This window comes from Micromys minutus, assembly GCF_963924665.1.
Source record: "Micromys minutus genome assembly, chromosome: 2".
In the NCBI taxonomy this organism is placed as follows: Eukaryota; Metazoa; Chordata; class Mammalia; order Rodentia; family Muridae; genus Micromys; species Micromys minutus.
In genome coordinates this window covers 63,441,756-63,464,967 of record NC_137971.1, presented here as the reverse complement: position 1 = coordinate 63,464,967, position 23,212 = coordinate 63,441,756, and the positions used below count along the sequence as shown (strand labels likewise).

The 23,212-nt window shown below is 46.8% G+C and overlaps 1 protein-coding gene across 1 annotated transcript in view; it reads left to right on the top strand.

Moving 5' to 3' along the window:
* PTPRE (protein tyrosine phosphatase receptor type E) overlaps window positions 1-23,212 on the top strand; it is an 81,333-nt gene that overhangs the window by 16,767 nt on the left and 41,354 nt on the right. The window lies entirely within an intron of this gene.

The following is a 23,212-nucleotide window of genomic DNA, read 5'->3' as shown; positions in this document are numbered from 1 at the left end:
TACTGCTCGGAGACGCAGAAGCGTAGCTTCTTTACGAAGTTGTGTGTTCCCAGAGATTTGATGAAATCTGAGTTTACTTGTGGAAGCTGAAGTCAAAAGCCCTACCTGAAGAATGATCCACTACATCACAGGAGAAGCGGGGGTTCCTTAAGACTAGGTGGTTCTGGAGCTTCAGGCTTCCAGAGACCAGGATGAGAAAAGTGGGAGCTCATTTCCCTTTTTATTTTCAGATGTGCTGTGGGAGAGGCAAGAGATGATTTTGATAGGAGAAGTGATCTCTCCAAGGTCACGTCTGAAACAGAAGTGTTTTCTAAGCTGAGGAGAGTGGGAAGCGTCAGTCAGTGGATGGAGGGTTTGGTTTTGGCACGGTGCCTCAAGCCCACGATGCTTCACTCATGTCTGTTATCCACTCAAGCATCTTTAAAAGGGTAATGCTTGTTTAAGGGGGGGGGAGGGAGGGAAGGAGAGTGTGTTACAATAAAGGGGAATATCTCTGGACCACATTCAAGGAGAAAGGCTAACCTGTGTGCCCAGGACACTCTCGGCTTCAAGGTTTCTTCATTTTGGGTGGCAGTTCAGAGAGCTTTGCTCAGAGAGAGTCCTTTGCAAGGGAACCTGTGAGCACAGATTTTCATTCTGAGCTGAATTGAAACCCCAGGGGGATCCCATGACAGAGCCCTCTCATTGTGCTTACTCAGTCCCTGTGGGCTGGGCACGAGGCCCTCCTGAGGTCCACTGCTCTCTGTTTGGTGAGCAGAAGGTTCTAACTATCAGAGACACTGTTCACTAGGATGACACCGTATTTTCTCTTTTGCCATCTTTTATTACAACTTTTATTTAATCCATGTGATGCTATAATTCTTGGTTGTCAACTTGACTATGTCTGGAATGAACTACAATCTAGAAATGAAGGGCACACCTGTGATCCAGAACTTGAGGCTGGAAGACACAGGTTTCTGATCTGGATCTTGACATGGGTGACACATGCTTTTGATCCAGATCTTGAGGCATAGTGGTTGTGAAAAGCTTAGACCCAGGCAAGGTAGTACACACCTTTACTCCCAGGAGACTTAAGGTAAGCAGATTCCAAATCCAGAAAGGGTGGTACATACCTTTAATCTGGGCCATACCTTTTGCTTAGGCTTACTTCTTCATGATTCCAACTTCTACAGAAGACCAGCTGAAACAGCCAGCCCCTCAGGTCTGAGCAATTACTAAAATCTTGGACTTCCCATTCACAGCTGCCCATTGCTGGGTTAGTTGAACTGCAGGCTCTAAGTCACTGCAATAAATTCCCTTAATATACAGAGCCATTCCATAAGTTCTGTGACTCTAGAGAACCCTGACTAATACAGATGCATTGGATGATGAGTTTACTTTCAAGTATTTATTTCAAGAAATACTCCCTTTTGTAAATGCTCCCTGCTGGATTTTTGTCACGGCCTCTCTTTAAGACCAGGTATTGTTACAGATCTCTGACTGGCCTGGAACTCACGACGTAGACCAGGCTGACCTCTGTCTCCTAGACTTACACACATGTAAGTCATCAAAACGTAAGAGCCAAATGTCAGCTGGGCAGTGGCGGGACATGCTTTTAATTCCAGCTAGCAAAGGCAAGAGGCTCTGTGGTTTACAGAGTGAGTTCCAGGGCAACTAGAGCTGCACAGAGAAACCCCATTTCAAACAAACAAACCAAACAGCCCAAATGACCATTAAGCTAAGAGGAGAGGTTTAACATTTTGGACTAAGATAAAAATGTTGCAGATTGTTTAGGAACTGTCCAACAGGAAGCAGACATGATTTGAGCCATGATTTGAAATTCCCACACTGGAAAAGGAAGGTTTTTGTTGCTGTTTATTTGGGTTTTATTTTGTTGTTGTTTTTCTTTTTTTTTTCCTCTCTTTTTTTTAAAATCACACTGTTTATGGCTTAAGACTGCGTCCTTCCTCTTGACTGTTTTGCACATGTTCAGACTGTTTCTAAGTTGCTAACGATACTGCTGTGTGGTTAAGCAGCACAGACTCTGGCTTACCTGAGAAGTGCTTCTGTGTATTTATGAGATCAGCTTTCCCACTGAGAGTGAATACCAGGCTTCATGGTGCATGGTGATTTCTTTAAGTCAGTCTATCTGTAAGCCTCAGTCTTTTTACCATACAAAGCCAAGAAAGCATTACAACTTCTTGACTCTCCACCAAAAGGCTTAGCTGCTGCCATGGTGCACTCTAAGAATTCTGCTAGAATTCATGCCCTGTTCAGAAATACAAAGCGGCAGCATTCGGAGGCCTCCATACTCAGTGTCCATAGGTGACAGGGTCCAGAGATAGGAAACTGCTGTTCAGTATTGACAACCTCCCTGGGAGCCGTGGATAATGGGGGGATCCCTGCACATGTGAGCCTCCAAGAAGCACATCTCTATCGGGATCTGTAGTGTACTGTTGTATGTTTGCAAAGGCTAGTGAGGACAATGGGACTTCTGTTACCTACCTGTGAGCTTAGGATCTGTGATAACTGCTCTGTATTAAAGAGAAGCCTCCACATGGGTGCTCGTGTGTGTGAGTGTAGGACTCGGTTTGTGGATGTATGTGCATGTGCGCTCTGTAGGCAGAACAGACAGAGGAAAAGGTGAGAGGGTGTTATGTGGAACTTGAAGAGGCTTAAGAAATGTTGGCTTTAAGAACTTGCTCCCAAAGACTGGCTTGACCACTTAGGGTGCTAAAGAAAAGCTCACAGAGACTGAGTCGGGAACATGGGTAGACTACGAGGGCTGTCTTTGCAAGATATTCTAGTGTGGGGATGTATCTGGGATGTTTCTCCATTGTTTTGATAGCCACTCACATCCACTCCAGAATCCCTTCTCCAGAGGCCTTTCGGCATTGCTACATGAACCTAGGATGCATCCCACCCCTACACTTCAGGCTTCACAGACTGGGGACTGGCACACCTGCCCAGGCCTGGCACTGGAGGAAATGGCCTCATTATATCCTGATGCTCTGAACCTCCTGGGGTTGCTGGAGTGTTCTGGGGAGCAGTAACCACAGGGGAGTTCTCAGATCAGCGAAAGCAGTTGCACCTTAGTGGCCATTCATGATAGCCAAATTCTCAACAGAATGCTTCCAAATCCACAGTAGATGTGTCCTGTTTTGCAAGGGCAGAGCTGTGACTGTGTAATTTGCAGCTAAGCTTGGGCTGTTCCCAAGTGCTCAGTTTTTCAACCTCAGAGCTATGGGAGAACCAGATCTGAGAACAGCAATCCCATCCAGGGGTGGGGAAATGGGAAAGTTAACTTCTAGGAAGTTTAGGTTATAAAGGTAGATACGTAATCAGACTTCCCTAGTTAAAGCAGTATTCTCCTGGGGGAAAGTTGGTAGTGAGCATTACATTCTAGTTCCAGGGGCCTTTGCTATTAGGAACAGGTGGGATTAGGGCAAGGCCGAGAAAGGAATGATGCATGCAGGGAGGGCAGGCACCCACACCTCTCACCATGTGCCCCTCTCTGGGCACTCTCTTAGTTAGGGTTTTACTGCTGTAAACAGACACCATGACCAAGGCAAGCCTTATAAAAACAACATTTAGTTGGTGCTGGCTTACAGGTTCAGAGGTTCAGTCTATTGTCATCAAGGCAGGAACATGGCAACATCCAGACAGGCATGGTGCAGGAGGAGCTGAGAGTTCTACATCTTCATCTGAAGGCTGCTAGCAGAATACTAACTTATAGGCTGAGGGTTGAGGGTCTTAAGCCCATGCCCACAGTGACACATCTACTCCAACAAGGCCACACCTCCTAATAGTGCCACTTCCTGGGCCAAGCATATACAAACCATCACAGGCAGTCCGTGCATCACAGAATCAGACATGCTCAAGCAGCCGGGTGGGTGAGTGGAGCTACATCAACTTGCTCTGCAGAACTGTGGCAGCCTGGGTCTCACAGAGCATGGTTCAGCTTTTTACATGCATTTGTACATGTTCTCTGTGCTCAAGTATGGAGAAGCAGAGTGGCCTTCTGGTCTGATGCCTGGCTCCTGTCCCAGCTTGTCACTTTCTTGCTGAGAGGTAGAAGTAACTTGACCTCTGTAATGTATTCTATGCCTCCCTGATACCCCTTGTATGGCACTCAGCAGGACACTGCCTGTGAGCAGGCTGCCAGCGCACAGCTATGGGGGGGGGGGTAGAGACAGGGACAGAGGGTGGGGGAGAGAGAGCAGTAGGTGGTATCTGTTTGCAGTCTCTGAACGGTACCAGATGTAGTCGTTTCTTATTTAAGGACAGTAATTTTAAGAACCTTTTTCTAGCGCATTGCGAATATGAGCACTGGAGCTGGGGAGATGAATCAGTGGGCAAAATGCTTACTGCGAAATACTTACTGTGAAAGCACAAGTTCGAATCCCTTGGGCCTACATAAAAGCAGAGTGCAGATGTAATTGTGGAGTAGGAAGGAGAAGACAGGTAGATCCCCAGAACTCAGCGGATAGCCATTCTGGCCGATTCAATGCGCTCCATGCTCTATAAGATGCCCTGTGTCAAAACATAAGATGTAAAACAACTGAGGAAGACATTTGAAGGTCTCTGGCCTCCACAAACATGTGCACACAAATGCACATGCCCATGGACCTGAACACTTACATGCTTACATGGACACATAGGTATACCATAGCACCCTACACACACACACACACACACACACACACACACACACACACTGTGAGCACATATGAGCACTGAAAGTTCTGAAAGCCTTTTGAGCTCTTTTGTGTGTAAACTATACTCTGCTCCATTTATCCTGAGAGTAGTGTGAGCTAAACAAAAGGAAAGGAAACTGGAGAAATAGATGGCGGAGTGCTTATAAGCCTTGGCTGTTCTTGCAGAGGACCAGGGTTCTATTCCCAGCTCCCCTATGGTAGCTCATAAACCTGTAACTCTGGTTCCAGGGACCTCATGCCTTCTAACTTCTGCGGGTATTGTGTGTGCACACGCACACACACAATTAAAATAAGTATTTTTTAAAAGGAAAAAGAGACTCAGATTAGCAGACAGTTTTTTTTCATATATAATTTTTAACTATGTTAAGTGTATATATGTGGGAGTATGTAGACATGAATGCAGTTACCTGGGGAGGCCAGAAAAGGTGTTAAATCCTGGAGCTGGGAATAAAGGTTATGAACTAACCAGCGTGGGTGCTGGGAACTGAACTTAGGTTCCATTAAATACACTTCACTGCTGAACCTCTGTTCCAGCTCTCTTAGCAAGCAGTTTTAAAGGTAAGATTTGAAGTACTTGGAAATGAAAACACACTGTCTCCCACCCATTTGTGTCTGTTCACAGGCAGACAGAGGGCTCTGGAGTACTGCCAGCATTTTAAAATTATAGCTAAAGAAATGATCCCTACTTAATTAGTATCGATGTTGCCGGGTAGCTTCTAATAATGAGCGCAATTTGCAATACGTTCTCACCATGTAATTTAGCACAATGGGGCCCTCAGAACGTAGGACTCATATTTAATCAAGACTGAGAATGAATATAGACAAGAACAGAATTTAGGTCCCCAGCCTTTGGATGGGTGTGGGGGGGGGTCTGTGGGTGCTCAAAAGAAGATACTATAGGTCCCATCATTCCCAGAAGTTCTGTCATACTTTATTGTGTATCTCTGGTCCCTGGAGAGGAAGCAATGTCACCCACTCACTTCATAAGGACCTCAGTGTTTATGTGCCTCAAGTTTCCTATCTGGAAAATGAAGACATCATAATGTATAATTATATAATTATGTTTATATATAGTCATAAATAATATATTAATAAGGAAAATGAGGATCTAATATCTTACTGTTGAGAGTTGAAGAGATGGGTGGTGACAAGCACTTAGGATGTAACACACAGCACTCAACACGCATGGCTCATTATCATAAATATTATTGCCTGAGATATTTTTGAACCCTCTGCTAAGGAGAGTGTCCCTCATGCCAAAACAGAGCATGTGTTTGTGTGAGGCAGTTTTTTATCGCTGTGAGGAAAAACTCCCAAGCTTTAAAAAGTAAAGAGGTTGATTTTTGTCTTATAGTTCTGGAAATAAAATGTCTGAACACCATGGTATGATTTGGCAATGTCATTCTCACCCTAGACCCCAGATTGTATCGTGTCATGGCAGGAGTAACCTGCATACCACTTTGCGTGTGTGGGCTGTCTCTTCCTGTGTTATGACCATAGGCAAGGCTTTACTTTAGATCCTGGGTTGAGGGTATCGTCCATCATGGGAGGAAGGCAGGGCAGCATGGGACCTGCTATGAACCTGGTCCCCTTAGCAACCAACTCTTTCTTCTCCAAGTTGCCTTGGTCATGGTGTTCTAGCGCACCAACAGAAAGCAACTGACACAATCCTGGAGGTGACTTGTATTTCTTGAGGTAAAATTAACCACTCAAAAGTGTATACGCCATTTGTTTCTGTTCATGCAAGGTGCTTGTGAGTCTGTCTCCCATGCCCAGTTCCAACATATCTGAATCAGCCCAAAGGGAAATTCTCCCACGAAGCATCCTTCCTCCCAGTCCTTGGCAACCACCCATCTGCCCTGCATACCTGTCAACTTACACATTCTAGTAATTTTATATAAATGAGCTCACACAATCTGTGGCCTTAGAAGTCTGGCTTTTTCCTTTGCAGTGTATTTATGGGTCAGCTTGGCAACCATTCTGTCCTGACTGGAGACTGTACCAGTGCCTCGTTCTGTTTACCCACTGTCTTCAGCTAGGCAGGCATTCAGCTCGTTTCTGGGTCTTAAGAGATGCGGCTGTGAGTATTTATGTACACGTTTTGTTTGAATACCTGTTTTCACTTCTTTAGGGGCACCTACATACCTCATGGTAGATTATACACAATTCTATGATCACAGCATCCACACTGAATGACTCAAAAGGGCCACATCTAAAGGCTCACAGCCACCTGTAACTCCAACTCCAAGTCAGCGATAACTTCTGCCCTCCCCAGGTACCTGAACTCTCATGTACGTGTTCACATACACACAGCCAACAATAAAATAAATCTGTTCTTTTTTTTTTAAAGGGAGGAGCTCTGCTTTCTGCTACTGCTAGGCTGAGGGCTCCTAGCTTTCTTGGGCTTTCCTGGGTTCTTGCTTCATTGTTCTGCTAGCTGCCCCAACCCCTACTTTGTGTCTTCTCCCCTTCTTACAGAAGCAAGTCAGTGGACCTGGGCATCTCGACTTCATCTTAACTGCCCACAACTACGGAGACCCTATGTCCAAATAAGGACACAGTGAGAGGTTCCAGGAAGACATGAGCTTGGGAGACTTGGTACCCCTTACTCTTTGCCTGTCCTTATCCTTGAAGGTCTTAAGCAAACCCATAAGGGGAGGGGGCTTCCAAGACTACCTTCTGCCTCTGCTCTGCAATACTCGCCTTAATCCATGTTCCCCAGGGCATTTCAGAGACAGAAGAAGAGAGATTTTCAGAGGCAAGGTTAAGTCTGAGCATTAAGGATTTTATGCTTAATCAACTTCTCATCCCTCTTAGGTACTTGACTAGCTTAGAAAATCACTGCCTAATTGAAGGCTATTATTTCCTTCAGTCTGATCGAAGCATGATCCAGGAGGTTGGTGGCATTTAAAGATTCTTTGATTGAGTGTCATAGTTTCCAATGGAAATGAGAGAATAAGCAATATTTGGGCCATGTTAGTGCAAGGTTGTGTCTTAGGTTTTATTACTATCAGTGTTTGTGTGTGGATGAGCAGGCACGGTCATGCCATGACATACACATGAAGGGCAGAGGACAACCTTCAGGAGTCAATTTTCTCCTTTCGCCCATCAAGGTCCTGAGGAACAAATTCAATTACAAACTCAATTGCAGCCTTGGCTGTGAGCACCTTTACGAAATGAACCATCTCAACGCCTCTGAGGATCTATTTTTGTGGAAACCTTGAGGACACAGAGTTGGACAATGTCAGAGGGTGGGGCTTGTGCCCTTTATCTTGCTATCTCGCTTAGAAGGAGCTGGGTTTAGGAGAGAGGTTTCAGGTTGGCATATCCAAATGGCTGACAGAACAGAGACTGCTTATGCCGGGACAATTGAGGGGTCTCTCCCAAGCCCCGAGATCCCATCAAGTCCAAGAATGTCTGGTTCTTACTAGAAAAGAGCATTTCTGTCTTGCCCTGTTGTGGTGTCCTGTCTGCTCCTCCTGGCCTCTTCACATGCACAGTGTGACATGGAAAAGATGCTGTGTTCACAGGTTTGAGTCCCAGCCCTTGCCTACCCTCCCGATCCTCATAGGTCCCACCCTGGTTTGACAATTGCTAAGCACAGTGGTCTAAACTCAGAATATTGAAGCCTGTTTCTGCTTCTCTTATTACCCTTCTTCCTAGTGGGTTGTGACATTTCCTTCCACTGTGGTCTCGTCCCCTTTTAACAGAGCAAGGAGCTGTCTCTCAAAGGACATAGTATTCTTGAGTCTCTGTTGATAAATATTTAAGGCAACTGGGCTCTGTGTTTATAGAAACATTGGTTGCAGGGGAAGAAAACTCAAGTTGGCCCTGGGGTGTGGGGAGTAAAAGCTGTTTCATTCACCCACTGGGCAAATATTTATTAAGTACCTATTTTAAGGATGAGGAGACTTTTCCCAGGTAGAACAGGATAAATGAAGCTTTGCATGCGGATGTTTAGAGTCCCGGACCCACAAAATGCTAACACTGGCTTCTGCCAAAAGAAGCAATGGATATTTTTTTTTTCTTGAGGATTGGAGGAGTCAGTAAATATTTTTCAGTTAATTTTTTGGAATTTACAAAATGTGTATCCGTTTGTCCTAAAATGAAATGTTTGTCAGTTTAGATGTGCCCCACACTCATCCTGATGAAACCTTACAAAGAAGCAAGAGCATGCTCACAACTAGCAACCCTTAACAGTAGCCATACTCTGTGTTCTGGGCACTTGGTAGATTGCCCAAGTCTGAACTCAGGCTTGGTCGTTTTACTAATTGAGTGTCAATGGGCCGGCTGCCTGACCTCTCTGGTCCATAGTGCCCTGTAAAATGAGCCAAAGCCTTGTACTGTTCCAGAGTGGTAGGAGAGGTCAAGAAGACTCAACTCTAGTCTTTTGGGGTGGGGACTAGGTGTTCTCTGCTGGTCTTACAGGAGCCTTTCCAAACCGGATTTGTTTAGTATCTAAGGGTCAGAGGCTCGGCTACAATGTAGCACCTGCTGGATCCTGTTTATATGCTCCGAGGGGAGAGTCCCTTCTGGCATCTAGGAGGCTCTATGTCTCTTTTGTTCTGGGAGTTTTTTGTCCTTGGAACTACAAGTATAGGTTCTCCCCCAGATGCGCTGCTCAGCACCAGCAGTCACAAAAAGACAGAGAAGTACAATGGATGACGCTGTCTTGGCCTTGGTCACCTTTGAGATGAATCCATTTCAGAGTATCCGTTTACATTCCAGAAAGGCCCTTCAGCAGCAGCAGGGCCGCTGTATCTCAGTTTATTCAGGAGAGTAGGTGAACGAGTTCCGGAGCCGTGACTTTGATCACATGATCACCTCATTAGACTTCAGTACTTTGTTGCAGAAGGCAGCATCAACTTCCTGGACACAAGAGTTTAGGCTCTATTTGCCCACTTTATCTCTCCAGAGAGAGTCAAAGCTGGTCCAAGGCCACTTAGCTTAGGGATGGCAGCCAGGATCTTCAGTTTTTGAGATCCAAGCATTTCCAGTGAGCATGCTGCAGAGACAGCAGCCATGGTTAGAGAGACACTGGTTTAAACTTAGGATTCCTCAATTCCTTAGTCTTCTAGATATTACTATTAAAATAGTAAAGGTTATTTACTTGGTGGTGTGTTTCCCTATAAAGACAACAGAATTTTCATCCCACTTCTCTGTGATGGTTATCAGTCCTCTGTGGCACATAGTCAAAGGGGCCTTGTGATTGGCTCCCCAAGTCCTTGGTGAAACAGAGAAAGAGGGTGAACTATTGTAGCCATAGCCATAAGCCAAACAGTCCAAGGCAAACAAGAAATGGTCACTCTGTTGAAAGAGCACAGCACAATACTGGAGGTCATTTATTATTTCATTCATTCATTCATTCATTCATTCATTCATTCATTCATTCACCCATTCTGTAAGTCCTTCTGGTCAGTCCCCGGATGTGAGGTCCCCTGCAGGCTGGCAATGTGTCCTGACTTTTCCCACCCCCCTGAACCCCTGTCATTGGCTCAGCACAACTGGCCTGACTCACTCATGTTATCAGTGTTTTCCTATACAGAACTCTGATTTGCCCAAGCTGCTCTTGCATTTGAAAAATGGTAGAGCCAAAGGACTTGGAAACCAGGCTCTTGCCACGTGCCTGGCGCTTCAGAGAAAGCTTGGCTGGGAACTAACCCTTTTCCTTGGCTGAAAAATAACAAGGCTGCCCACACCGTAGAGAAAAGGCACCATCTACACATCTGGGAAGAGGCTATGCTGCCAACAGTTTCTCTCCCTGTGGCCGTCCTTGTCAGCGTGTGAAGTAGCCAACAGCAGATCCACTTAGCAGCTGGAAAGGTGAAAGCAGGTGTCCCCAGAGCCCTTGCCACCTTATCTTCAGTGCCTCCCGGATATGTATGTGCATGCAGTGTGAGTTGCAGTCTTGAGAAGAATTGAATTTAATATGTATAGAAAAATCGATGCTGTGGGAAGAAGCCTGTATCCTGGATGGGCCATGCCATTTGATGGGTAATTTCTTCCCAGCTCTTTCAGTCAAAGGACTTTAACTGGAGTGTTAGATTTCTATGAGGGACCCACGGATCATAGAATTGAATTTAACATGAGAGCATGAGGGGTGAGGGGCATGCTGGCTGGGGGATGGGGGATTCGGATGTGCCTTAAAGGGCTAATTCCTAATTAATCGCTTCACCAGTGTGTGAATGGAGGGTTTGAGAAGTTTGACACAGCATCGCTGTGGTCGTTAGTAGGGTAATGATGGGACCAGAAACCACATTTATAAAGCAAATCTGTAGAAATACTGGTCAGAGGGTGACCTTTGGGGGCAAGCTGTGCGGAAGGCTGAGCTGATCTGGCAGCAGCAGGTTGATGTGGGTCGATGTTTCTGTGACTTTCCCGTGGCGCCATCTGCTGGTTGGTTTTGGCATTTGAACTCTAGCGTCAAGTGTTGGGAGTGCATAATAAACAGCTGCGTTGAGGATGCTTTCAAGTTCAGGTACTAAGCTGAGCAGAGGCCATAACACATTAACCAATAATGCCTTACTCCTATGAAATCCCTTTCTCGGGTACCCGTCAGCTTCCTCTTCCGCACTCAGAACTTTTCTATTGTGCGTCTGCCCCACTGGGCAGTGAGATCTTTAAGTCCCCTCTCCCACCCAGTGTCTTCATGTTTGAACCCAGTTTCGGGAGATGCTCAGCTGTGGGTGCTCCAGATGAGCTGGGACGGAGGTGTGCTGTGAGCATGTGTGTGGCATGCATGAGGTACTGTCCTGTTGCTGGCTCAGAGCAGATCATGAACAGGGCTCACCTGGGTTCTCCCATGTGTCCTAAGGCTGGCACGGGGTCTTGGGCCACAGAGCCTCAGATTATGGAAGGTAAAGTGTCTGAGAGGCAGGCAACTTAGAGGGTGACAGGTCTTGAGCCCAGGTATGTGATTTATCCATCTGTCTCCCTGTCCTCAGCGTACTTACTGCCATGCTGATTTCAAGACTAAAATGCTCCAGGCTGCTCTATATGAAACCTCTCTGGAGCTCAGCTCCTCTCTAGGCGATAACATAACTTCGGCCTGTCCTTGGCTTGTGAGATGCAGACCAGCATCGCCTTGTGATGAATAGTGATAGTATTCGGTATTGCTGCCCATCCTGGCTTAACAGCAAATTAAAAAAAAAAAAAAAAAAAAAAAAATCAAGAACATCATTCTGTCTGTCCACCAAGGGAGGGCTGGTGAGGGCTCTTGGCCTTGGGAAGGCTTTCTCCAGGCAGCCCTCTGATCAGCTCATGAGCCATGTAGGCAGGCCTCTTCTCACAGGCCAGGCTGGGAAGAGCAGTATTTCATACTCCAGGGAGTGCCTTGAAACTGAAGATGTAAACTCAGTCACCATGGCTTCTCGGGCACCTAGCTGATTTAGGTGGGCGCATGGGGGAGGGGCAGGAGTACCTCAAACTCACTGAAGTCATCTACCTCGAGAGCACCCACACCCACACCTGTTAGAATAGAAACTTGTAAAGTGAGCGTGTTTGTCTAGTCTTGACAGTTAAACTAGACTCCTTCCATGATATGGAAAACACCTGTTGAACCAATGAACAAACACATCCTGGGCAGATAAAGAACAATCCTTATTCCTATCTCCTGGTCATACTAAAATCAGCATTTCTTTAAAAATACATGAGCTCCGTGATACTTCCCCAGTGTGGAAGCCAGCCATTTTATGAAATTGCTGTGCATTTTCTACTAAAGAGGAGAGTGTCTACTTATTAATATTCTCAAGGGGTAGCTTTTGGGTTCTCTGCCGTGCTGCTGTTATAATTTTCTATAATTATATGGTGCTGATTGTAGTTTGCCAACAGAGCGTCAATAAAATGAAAAGTAACCCTGGAACTAACGTACTCACACTGCACCACCCCCACTCTCATTCTCAAGATTGCTCTTGCTCAGAATATGCAGCCCTATGATGATGCTCTGGGGCCCAGGGAGGCAAAAGGACGTTCCTCCCCGAAATCCTAATCACTATGACCAGGAGCGCAAAGCTGTCCTGCAGAATTCAGTTTGTACAAATCATAGGAAGGACAGCCATTAGGGGACCTGTTGTGATAATAAGAGGGAATTCCATGGGTGTTTCTTTGGTTTTGCATTTTTTTATGATGATGGAGATTAAACCTGGGTTCTTGCACCTATGAGACAAATGATCTACTACTGAGTGACACACCCAGCCCATGAATCCTCTGTATGAGCAGGACTATGAACCACGGGCAGAAAGGAGTTTGACAGAAATCAGAATTAGGAGGCAGAGCCAGGAAGTTGATTCTCTGTAGACACTGAATCTGCTGACTGCTTTATCTGGGATTTGGAAACCCTAAAACTCTGAGGAGTTTCTGTTGTTTATCTGCCATACAATCTGAGGTGCCTTGCTCAATAACCTGAACTGTAAAGGGGGCTGAGCGACTTCCTTTATTTTGTCCAACTTTAGACACAGTCAGTGGGTGCCACTAAGTAGTTGAGTGACTGCATATGAATGAATGGGTGGGTGAACGCATGGATGGATGGATGGATGGATGGATGGATGATGGATGGAGGGATGGAGGGATGGATGGATGGATGGATGGATGGATGGATGATGGATGGAGGGAGGGATGGATGGATGGTTGGATGGATGGATGGATGATGGATGGAGGGAGGGATGGATGGATGGATGGATGGATGGATGATGGATGGAGGGAGGGATGGATGGATGGATGGATGGATGGATGGATGGATGAAGCTACCACAAGCTGACTTGGATTGGACTAGAATTTGCCCCTCCCTCTTTCACTCTCTAGATATGACTTGGGCCAGATAAGTTATGGTTTCTCTGGGTTGTGGTCACCTCGGGAGTAAGAAGACCATGGGGAACACATGTTCCCTCTGTGCACTGTGTCCCAGGCAGGAAGGTGGTGAATTGGTGGTAATTTAGTACTAGAAATAAAAGTGCCCTGGTCTGCGGTGGGGGCTGCAGGAAGGGCATAGGATAGACAGATGAAGAAGAATCAGGAGGAACTGTTGTGGTTGGTCTCAAGCACAGACTCAAAGCTGCTAAGAGGCAGTGGGTAGGATGCTTCTGAGGCAGGAGCTGATGATGATGCTGGAAAGGCAAGTCTGGGGAACTGCTCACTCTGTCCTTTCTCAGGATCCTCTCTGAGCTCAACCCTGAGCAAGAGGAGATGGTTACATTTGTTTTTCTTTTCAACACACTTAATTCTTAGAGTAGCTTTAACCCCTTCCTTCCTGATACTCAAATGCACTAGTTCTCATATTTTTGTTTTTTGGTTTTTTTTAATGAACAAAACTATTGGAAACACCTGGGTTCCCGCTTTCTGTGGATGAGTCTGTTTCTGCATTGGATGGTAACATCTATGTGTGGAGCCACCGTGAGAGGTTCTTACGTGAGTTTTTAAGATTTTAGATTGATTTGGAGGATTGGAAAGTACGTCCGTGCACATGAAGCCTAGAGCCCTAGCCTTCTTTGAGGAACTTGGGTGTGACCCAAATCACTGTGTAACCCAAAGTGATCCATCTTCACTCCATATCTTGACATATCACCCCTCTCTGCCTCTTTACTTACAGCCTCCAGCTGCCGCTCTACAGGTGGATGTGCAGGCTGGGCTTACAATGGCTTTCTGAAGGCGGAGGGCACATGGTACCCTCGCTGGAATTCCCATAGGACATTGGGAAAGGGAGCTGAGGAGAAGGAAAGCCTAATTTTTATTTTCTGATCACAAGCAACATCCCTTCATGGTTTCAAGCGAGGTGTCTCATTTTCAGAGCCTCACCATGCCAAGTTGTGGGAGAATTTTAATTCAGTTTGGTCTCCCTTAATTTTCTGCGAATGCACGCGTTTTAATCTTCTTTTATTAAAAATAAATCCAGCCTCCTCACTCGGGTCTCCTGTGTAAATATCTAATTAGGGCAGAAACATGCCTTGGTCCAGTGGGGGTGTGTCATTGTCCCTCAAGAAAGAACTGACTTCAAAGGACTCCCTCTGCCACGTGAGCAATGTTAATTGAGCCAAACAACGTGCATGAATTATTTATAACTGCTCCTCTGGTTATTTGGTGACAAAAATCTGATTCCAAGTTGCAGCTGGAAACATGATGTCCCCGATTATAACTCAGACTTTCTCTGGCACATCCAGTTGTGTGAGCATTGAACACGCACAGCTTCTGTGATGCATGGGATGTTGTGGAGGCCCAACCTGCCCAAGTCCTGGGCTGATCTGGGCAGCCTCTTTCCAGCCCAGCCTGAATGCTCCTGGAGAAGGGTAGAGGATCCAGAGCTGCTACCTCACCCTACCACTCCTCCCCCATTTCATGGGAAAGAAAACCCAGGTCTTTTTCTACTGCTTAGACGACCACACTCTCTGAGTAGCATATAGTTGGTGGTCAGTGAATCTGTAGGCATGAGATTACTGTACATTTGCTTAGATGAGCATCATTCCTTTGTACCAAACCCTTTCTTAACAAAAGAGGTCAGGAAACATGTGACAGTTTCCACTAAAGGTTAGTGCAGTCCACCAGCGAGGCAAGATAGAATTACAGCAATGTATTCATACCAGCAGCATTTGTATAGCATCCTTTCTGCCTGACCCCTCAATCCCCTCAAGACACACAGAGAGCTGTTTCCCTACCTGAGATCGAGGGTGTCAGGGTGCCTATCTATGACTGAGAATGCATCATAGTATAGAAGCTACCAATTGGAAGCTGCTGACTAGAAGGAAGACAGACACTGGCTTTGGTCTCTTTGGTTTTTTGTGGATTGTTTGTTTGTTTTGTTTTGAGATGGGGTTTCTTGTAACTCGAACTGCCTTGGGACACTGAATGTACTACATAGCCAAGAATGACCTTGAACTGCTGACCCTCCTGCCTCCATCTCTGGAGTGCCTGGGTTACAGGTGTGCATGTGACCTCACCGAACTTCTGTCTCATGCTGGAGACGATAGCCAGGGTCTCGTGGATGCTGCCAGCATTCTGTCAACTGAGCTACATGCCCAGTTCTTCACTGTGTTCTGAAAGCATCTCTCTGCAAGGGATGGTATTACATAATAAGGGTAAACTTCAAGCCAAAGGTTGGATGGATTTTAACAAAAGCATGTCTCTCTTGTCCCCCAAACACCCATCAAGGACACTGACTGTTTCCCTGGGCACTTGGATAAGCTGCTCATTTCACAGTCACAGGAAATAATATTCATCCCTTCACCTCTAGACTATAGTTCCTGCATATGCTTTCTAGAACTTTCTACTCCTAGTGGCTATGGAGGGCATGGGCCAGCCCATTGGGGCCTGGATGAGGGTGCAAACCTAAATTCCCCAGCCTGTGTCCTCTTGGCCTCAATTGAGTGGGAATCACCATGCTGCTTCCTGTGCTTTCTTCCCACAGAGTTTTGCAGCAGGCAGGTAAATCGATGGTGTCTGTGCAGCAGCCTCTAGCTGTAGGTCACATTCCTGTCATCTGTGCCACTTAAATCTCTTGTCTTGTGGTCCAGTTAAAACAGGTCTCATTGACCCAACCGGGATCCATATTCTGTGTCTCTGTTCATGTGGATGGTTCTTGCTACTTCTGGAAGCTGAGTAGGGTTGGCTGAAACCTCTGCTGATGACAACCATTCCCTAGGGTAGTGGATCTGACAGATGAACTAGGCAGGAGGCGAGGTGATGACAGACGTCATTCTATATGTAATTAGAGGCTCTTGCTGGCCTTTAGGAAGTCCATGCATGAAGACAGGAGAGGAAAAAAGGAAAGAAGAGAAAGGAAAGGAAAAGGAAAGGAAAGGGAGAGAGTGGTTAAGAGATCTTGCTCTTGCAGAGGACCTGAGTTTGGTTCCCAGCACTCCCGTTGGGCTCCTACAACTCCAGCTCCAAGGGAAGCAGACACCCCCTTCTGGCCTGGCACACACATTCAGTTACTGGACACTGGTAGAGCTGAGTGCCAAAGTGATTGTCACATTTGCTGAGGCAATTATCCTGAGATGGCAGAAGCTGATTTCAGCATGGAGAACATTAGTCTATCAAAATGCTTGCGAGTTCCCCTGGAAGCAGTAATGGAAGTGTTGGTTTATTTATGGGTCTTGATCGAAGGATATCACTAGTTGATTTATTGTCTAGATAAAGTCAAATAAAAGTCATGAGGGGGAGAAAGTGATCTTTTCCTGACTCTTCCATTGAAAGTGTCTGTATGAATCCCTGGAGGGCTCCCAAAACACGGGTCTCATTGCACGGCTGTCCTTCCCAAGACTCCAGGTGCAGCTGGCACACCTGTTCCCCAAAAGGTGCTTCATGAACAGGACATAGGATGTGACCAGAGAGGAAATGGAGCGAGGCCAGGCTGCCTGCAGGCTTTGTGAAAAATAGAACTCCCTCCCATGTCTTCTTGTCCCCCAAAGCAGAACCCCACAGCTTAGCTTGGGGCCTATGTTCTTGGGACTCCCACAGTTTAGGTTCAGAGAAGGAGCTGTCTGAGCATGAGCGCCAGTGGTCTGAAGGAACAGCATGTGTTTGTCTTGCTCCCTCTGAACACACTGGCTCCCCAGCTACAGATACCTGCTTCCCTATCTTCGGACAGCACCCCTAACACTTTTACTGGTGCTGTTGAGACTCAGCCTTTCTTTTTCCTCCAACCACCTGTGTGGGTAATACAAGACCACGAGGTGGCTCTGACTCACAGAACCACACGTTCACGTGCAGAGAGGATCTGACAGGGAGCTGGGGGCAAGGGCCGAAAGACAGATGGACAGCTGCCATGAGTGATCAAGTCAGGGTGATCTGCCTAGTGTGGAGGGCTGCTATGAAAAGCAGGCATCCATAGTGGCTGTTGAGGAGCCCGGGAGGCATAGGATGCCAGTGCAGGAGACAGTGAGGTGGCTTCTCAGGATAGCCAAGTGAGCAAGGGACTGGGGAAACAGAAATGGACTGAGGCAAGAGGGCCTTCACTGTAGAGCCACACCTCCTCGTGTTGACACAACTTCACAGGTATGTGCACATCTGGACATGCTTACTAATACTGAAGACACACTGGCGGTGAGAGTGAAAACCATTGTGGCTTAAACACGACATACACTTCCAAACACTGATGAAGGTCTTCGTCCAAACCCATGGGCCACAGAGAGTCATAAGGGCTCTCATTGGTTGATTAATCAATCCTGATGGGTTCAAAACCTGGTGGGGTGTTTGGGGTGAAGCTCCCCCTAGGTCGTTTTTCCTCGGGTGTCTTGTCACAGCCTTTGAGGGCTGACTAGCACAGAGCGTAATGAGAGCTCCTTTGCCAGTGAGCGAGCGCGGGCATCTCTGTTCGGATTTCCTTTACATGACGGCCAGTGCCTTCCGTCAGTGCCATGGGCTTTTCTGATTGCGAGAGGAAGAGAGACCGAGAGAGTGCTGAGGGCAGGGTCCTATTGGTTATCTCTCATTTTTAAATCTGTGGATATTGAGGTTTCTTTTTTCCTTAATCATCAATAACTACTCACTAGTAAAAAAAACTGAGCTTAGTAAAATCAAAAGGCCTCTCTGTAACTTTTAAAGAGTGAGGAATTGACTGAGGCCCCATTCACTGATCTAACCAGCCTCCAGCCACTAATTTATATGACTCTCATTTGCTGTTCTATGTGACCCCCATTCACTGTCTGTGACCCCATTCACTGTTCTGTGACCCCATTCACCGTTCTGTGACCCCATTCACTATTCTGTGACCCCCATTCACTATTCTATGTGACCCTCATTCACTGTTCTATGACCCCCATTCACTGTTCTGTGACCCCCATTCACTGTTCTGTGACCCCCATTCTCTGTTCTGTGACCCCCATTCACTGTTCTGTGACCCCCATTCACTATTCTATGTGACCCTCATTCACTGTTCTATGACCCCCATTCACTGTTCTGTGACCCCCATTCACTATTCTATGTGACCCTCATTCACTGTTCTATGACCCCCATTCACTGTTCTGTGACCCCCATTCACTGTTCTGTGACCCCCATTCTCTGTTCTGTGACCCCCATTCACTGTTTTATGTGACCCCCATTCACTGTTGTGACCCTCATTCACTGCTCTCTGACCCCCATTCACTGTTCTGTGACCCCCATTCACTGTTTTATGTGACCCCCATTCACTGTTCTGTGACCCCCATTCACTGTTCTATGTGACCCTCATTCACTGTTCTATGACCCCCATTCACTGTTCTATGACCCCCATTTACTGTTCTGTGACCCCCATTCACTGCTCTGTGACCCCCATCCATGAGTCTTAGGTACTCTTCATGCACTTGCCACTTGTAGGTTTTCAGGATCTTCCTGGATTCTCAGGTTAGAAAGTTTGGGGTTTTCCCCCCAACAGCTTACCTGTTGAGAGGGGGTGGCGCTAGCCTCCTGTTCTCTAAACCAGTGCCTGGCCAGACTGGACCAGACACTTGCTGCTTGTTGATGAAATGAGTCCAGGTACGAGAATGTGCTGCTGGGTGTGAGCCATGATTGTCACGCTGTCCTGTCTCCTGGAGGAAAGAATGAGTTCCTGCATAAGAGCCTCTTCACTTCTTACTCCTCTTCAAGAGGGCTCGGTGAATAATTGGAATTATGCAAATTAGCACACACTACGTAGGGGATTGAAATTGTTCCTAGCAGGCTCAGGTTCACAGTCCTTCCTGGTAAGCTGGGTCGGATATTAGTCCTCTGCATCTGTTTCTTCCTCCTCCCCCTCTCTCTCTTCCTTCTTCTCTGTCTCCTCCTCTCTTCCCTCCTTTCGACCCTCTCTCCATCTTTTCCCCCTCTTATTCCCTCCTTCCAGTGGCCAGTAGCTGATTGCCATCCTTTTTTGTGCATCTTCTCCTGCCCAGGATGACTCTGTCTCCCGTAGGTCAGCTCTTACCAATCTAGACAGCCAGTTCCCTGCGCAGACCATGAGGATATGCACCAGGTGACTTACAGATGGGCTGGGACACCCACCACCAAGTCTCTCCTCTCCCCTCTTCCCTGCCTGCCCCTTCTGCTTTTGCTGTTATCTTAATGTGAGGACCCCTTTGCCAAATCTTTTTAAAGATGTTTCCATGTTTGCATTTAGACATTCAATTCCCTTTGTTCAAGTGCCATTAAGTTCCACCCTTTACCCACTGAGCTGAGGACTCCCTGTGAGCATCTTTTCTTCTTAATAAGCAAAGCCATCTTCAAAGAGGCAAGGTCATTCAGATACACCTGAAACATGCTGTTTCTGCAGATTTTAATGAATATATATATATATATATATATATATATATATGCCACACAATTGTTTGAATCTTTTATCCTTTAAGTATATTCACACATTCACACTTAAAAGTTAGGGAAGGCCTTCTGGGCTTTGTTTCTTTTGTTGTGGAAAGACATTGTTTCATCTGAGTTTTTTTTTTTTTTTCTTTTTCCTGGAACATTAAAAACAATTATCTTGCTAGGTGGGTCACCTTGTCTTGAGTTTACAGAAAAAAGTTATATAGAAAAAAAGGATACTTGGGGGCTGGGGAGATGTCTCTGTGGTTAAGAACACACACTCCTTCTGCAGGGGACCCAAGTTTGCTTTCCGGCATCCACATGGGGTTAAGGGAAAGGGATCACAATAGTTTGCAACTCCAGTTCCGAGGGATCTAACACCCTCCTATGGCTTCCCAGGTCACTGTATTTATGTGCATTACACACAGACGACTAAGCCCTCAGAGATCCCGTTTGAGATCCTATAAGGTGTAGCAAAGGCAGGAAGGACCAAGCCTGGGAACTCTGCTGTGCTCCAAGAGTAGCTGGCGTCACCAGCCATTAGGTCGAAGTGCTGGTGCCTTCCTTCCTACCTCTGGACTTCCTGGATTGAACTGCAGCCATGGGTGCAGGGTGGCCAGCCTTAGTGACTGGCACCCATGGGTGTAAGTCACCTGTGCTACAGGTGAGAGTGAAACACTAATCCTCCTAAGAACACTCCCACTGTGGGATTTGTCATAGATCAAATTTAGCCTCCCTCCAGAACCTTCGCTGTCCTGCCTCACTGAGACCCATGGATGATGTGTGAGCCAAAGTGAAGGAGCCTGGAAATGGGTAGTGGTCCTAAGAATGAGATCCATGTCTATGTTCATACTCCTTTGGTGTAGAGATGGTCGCCCCAGGAAGCTGAGAGAGACATGGCAGTCTTCGCACGTTGTCATAGATAATCCATCACTTTCCAGGTGTGTAGATTTCTGATATCTGATATTGAGCCCCCATGTGATTTTAGTCGTCTGGGCTATTAGTAGAAAGTGATCCAGAGAGAACAAGTCATGGGCTAAGGCATCATAGCATGGTCTTCTCAAAGTCTGGGTCAGCCCCAGACTTCCCACTCTTGCTCTTCAGGTCTCCCTAGGAAGCAGAGCTCCTGTGGGCTGAAACAAAGATGGCTTCCTTCAGGCTTTGGTGTCATCCCGCCTGCTGAAGGTCCTGGCTGTGCGCTTCATTTCTGGGGAGCAATGACCTACAGCCTGGTTGTGTGGTCACTGCCTCCATTCCATAGTGGCAGCATCACCCCCACAGTTTCTCAGGGGGCTGCTGGGACTCTGCCCTTGAACTGCCCTTCCATCTCCGGGAGCTTCCGTGCTCATGGATGGGACTTGACTCAGCTTTGTGTGTCCACATCTTAGCAGTCTTGTTTAACCTTGTGGGGGAGTACTGGAATAGTATTCAGTGGAGTAAGAATGCTAGTTTTATAGTCATATTGAGAGATGGGTGGATTTTTGAGTAGAGTAAAAATAAAGTGTGCTTTTCTGGGAAGAGAAGGCTTTGTTCATCCCAGCTCTGCAGATCTGCACAAGCTCCCTGGGCCGCCTGTGCGTAGCACTTGGCAGGCACGCAGGAGATACTACTCAGCGACAATCCTTGGAGTTCGGCATAAATTTAATTCCTCTTTCACACATTCTTTCTGCACAGATCCGTGCCTGTGCTTACTAAGTAGTCTGCGCAAGTTTTTGAGAGGGGATGGCCAGGGAGCCTCCGACAAGTTGTTACTAGCCTTAGAATACAAGTGGAATAATAAGGAGGCGCCAGATGGCTGGACAGGTTTTGATGTCTGCAGTTTATCTCCCTCTACTGGTCCCGTCAGGAAGTGCAGCTCTGAGTACTTGCAGACAGCCATCCACACACATGAGGGAAGGCTTCGTCCTCCCAAGGGTGCTGGCCTAGCCTTCTCTTGGATCATTGATTGCTTGGTGGGGAAAATTATTAATGCTTGGGATAAATCACTATGTTCAGGACTTCTGCATCTCTGGAGTTGGATTAAGCCAATTAATGATTCCCAGCCGATGCCCCCGCGGTTTCCTCTAGTGTATGCAAAATACTGTGGCAGTGTTCGGTAACAGACTGGAAAGAGGAAAGGCAGTGTGGCAGTATGTGTGAAGCTGCCTGTCAAATGACAGCCTGGGCAGCATGGATCCCGCTGAGGATGTGTGTCCCCATCAGTCCTGCTTTCCAACATGGGCTTTATAATCCTGCAGTCTGACTCAATCAGTCTCTCACCCTCCGGGAGCCAGTGGTCTCAGCCCTTGAGGGGTTAATGTGTACACGGCACCCATGCAAGTGCCCAGCTAGAGCGGGAGCACAAAGCACAGAGCTGTTTGTGTCTGTTACTTATAAATCTATAATGTGCATTTGGGAACTAGGAAGAGAAGAGTAATTTCTATGAGGTTATTGTTATAATGTACTTGGGTTCCCCTTCATGTGCTGCCTACTGAGAAACCCTGGGATTGCCCTGGTCCTTCCATGTCTTCAGTAGTTACAACCATCAGTTCTCCCTACTGGAACAGCGTGAGTGCTGGGCATCTATCTACTGGTCTCGGTTCTGAGGTCTGGTCCATTCACACTCTTCTTGGAGGCTTTGGGTAGCAACATTTTTCTCAGTAGGGATGGGACAGAGCCCCTGGGCTGGCTGTGGATAAGGGTCCGTGGACAGGGACCACATATCTGCACTGGGAAGGTGCCGTTGCCTGCCTCCATTAGTCAGGAGAAAACCTCAGGCAAGGTTTTCTACACCACAGGGTAGTGGGTTCTTAGTATGAAAGAGCTCTTTCTGTGCTAAACCCCTTGCCAATCAGTCTGTCCCCTGCATCCATTCAACTTGGTAAACACTTAGCTCTCTTCTGAGGCTGTAGATAGTAGGAAGTTAGAGGCAAGGCCAGCAAAGAGCTACTGAAGTGGGCTGGAAGAATATGTTGCCACAGGATGGACGAAGGTAGAGAAGGACCCTGAAGCCAGCCTCAAGGCTGCTTAGTCAGGAGCTCCTGAGATGGGTGTGGGAGGAATGGATTTGGCTGCCCTAGTGAGAGGGGCCTAAAAATCACACAAGAAGGCACTGTCATCTTGCCCAAGATACCAGTCACCATAGACACAATTTGGCCAGAGAATGGTTGTGTAAGGGAGGCAGATGAACAGTTGGTATTGGGGGATGTGGTATCTGGGGTGACTCATGCAGATACCTCTCGGCTGGCAGTATGGATAAAGCTGGGGTCTGATCCCACTCCGTTCTCGTTCATCCA